Genomic DNA, 2,680 nt, shown 5'->3' on the forward strand with positions numbered 1-2,680 from the left:
CATCATGCTTGGTAGGGTGGAGGGACAGCGCAGAAGGGGAAGGCCCCCTATGAGGTGGATTGATTGAGTGACTGGGGTAATCGGGATGGGTGTATCAGAGACGGTGCGATTGGCACAGGACAGAGCAGAGTTTAGGGATGTTGTACATAGGGTCACTATGAGTCACAAGCGACTCGACTCGATGGCACATAACAACAACAACAAGAGATTTCAGTGTTTCTCTGTTTCCGTGTTGTCCATAAAGTTTTAAGTACCAACAGAACAAAAAAACTAGTGCTGCACTGAAAAACACGAGCAAAAAAAATAAGCTCCCAGGAATTGATGAGATTCCAATTGAGTTGTTTCAGGAAGCAGATGTAACCCTAGACTTGCTCACCAACATATGCCAAGAAATTTGGAGGACAACCTGGTTGTATTCACCAGTCTGTGCAAAGAAATCTGGACAATAGCCACCTGGCCAACAGAATGGAAAAGATCCAGATTTGTTCCCATTCCAAAAAAAAAAAGTGTTTAAACAGAAAGAGGAAATTATTTACCAATATTATTATTATTACTGTTGTTCTTATGTGCCACGGAGTCAACTACAATTCATCGTGACCCCATGAACAACAACTCTTAACCTTGTCCTATGCTGAGCCACTCCATTGCCACAGTCTCTGTATCATTCTATCTCATTCAGAGTCAAAGCAAATGCTTCATATCCTCATTTCAGCAAGCAAGGTTGTATCATCTATATAATGCAGGTTATTGATGAGTCTTTCAAATCCTGATGCTGCATTCTTCTCCATAAAATCCAGCCTCGGGAAGTATCCCAAGATGTAAAGAGTACATGGAGTCACTATAACAAAAAAAATTACCTGACACAGCACCAATTCAAGAAGTAGCAAATAATCAAGAACCAACAACAATAAAGGAAGAAATTCAAGCTGTTTTAAAGAACTGGCAAAAAATAAGGCTCTAGGAATTAATGGAATATCAGTTGATATATTTCATCAAACAGATGGAGCCTAGACATGCTTATCAGGTTTTGCCAAGAAATCTGGAGGATGGCTACATGGCCAATTGACTGAAAGAGATCTAATGTGTTCCCATTCCCAAGAAAGCTGATCCAACAGAATGTGGAAATTATCAAATACCATGTATCACATGTAAAATCTTGCTGGAAATTATCCAAAAACTACTAGAACTATGTCAATAAAGAACTACCAGAAATAAGGATATCATTGTGGATGTCAGCTAGATCTTGGCTAAAAGCAAAGAATAACAGAAGGGTATCTATTTATGTTTTATCGACTATGCAAAGGCATTTGACTATGTAAATCACAACAAATTTATGATAACATTAAGAATAATGAGAATCCCAGAACACTTGATTGTGCTCATGTGAAACCTAGACCTAGAACAAGAAGCTGTTGTGTGAACAGAGCAAGAGAACTCTGTATGGTTCAAAATCAAGAAAAGAGTGTATCAGAGATGTATCCTTTCTCTATACTTCTTCTCATTAATATTACATGCAAGTAAAATATTTGTTGGAGATTATTGAAAAATAGATGAACCAGTATATCAACAAGGAAATTTCAGAAGTTCAAACAGGATTCAGAAGAGGCCCTGGCACAAAAGATGTCATTGGTAATATCAGATGGATCTTAGCAGAAAATAGAGAATGCCAAAAAAGATGTTTGATTTTGTGTTCTTGAGTATGCAAAGCCATTTTATTGTCTGGGTTATAATGAATTATGGTTAAAATGAAACTGTTGACAACTTCTATCTTATCTCCATCTGTCATGATGTTGCCTATTGGTCCAATAGTAAAGAGTTCTGTTTTCTTGATGTTGAGATACAATCCATATAATAGAAGGTTGTAGTCTTTGATCTTCTGCTGCAAGTGTTTTGAAGTCTTCACTTTCTGCAAGCAAAGTTGTGTCATCTATATAACTCAGGCTGTTGATGTGACTTCCTCCAATCCTAATGCCACATTCTTCTTCATATAATCCAGTTTCTCAAATTATTTGTTCAGCATGCAGACTGAATAGGAATGGAGAAAGAATATAATAATAATATAGTAAGGGAGGGGTGGGCAGGGAGAAAACTGCAACAAAGAATGAATGGAAACTCAAAGTCTCTGTAAACTTTCATTAAAATTAATTAAAAAAATTGATGTACTAACATATGCTACACCATGGATTAAGATAAAAACGTTATGTAAGGGAGGGGAGAAAGACATGTCTGTGTGAGTCTGAATCTCTGATCTTTTTGGTTTGAGGCTGAGTGCACTGACCTTGTACCAGTATTCTTCTCCCACCCCCACCTCCAGGCCCATCATTACCTCAAACAAAAAACACACCAGCTTCCTGGTAAATGGTAGTGGAGAAAAGTCCCCCGACATGGGAAACTCTGAGGATGGCATGGCCACACAGGAGACAAGGGGAAACTGTTGCTTTTCCCCACTGTTGTGGTTGCTACAGCCACAACTGTTCACAATGGCCACGTTATACCATTTACAGTTCTGTGTTACTTTAGTCTCCTTATTCAATGTTTTAATAATTTTCATCCTCCAAACAGTGTTTGAAATACCTTTTCATATTTTCTTTTTCAACTGTGATTTGAAAAATTATCATTCATATCTTTTGTCTTTGTCTTCTGGTGTATTTGTTGCAGAGACTCAGAACCAATTGTCTCA

Source organism: Elephantulus edwardii, unplaced genomic scaffold (genome assembly GCF_000299155.1).
Source record: "Elephantulus edwardii isolate Elephantulus edwardi_28Jun2011 unplaced genomic scaffold, EleEdw1.0 scaffold00026, whole genome shotgun sequence".
Lineage (NCBI taxonomy): Eukaryota > Metazoa > Chordata > Mammalia > Macroscelidea > Macroscelididae > Elephantulus > Elephantulus edwardii.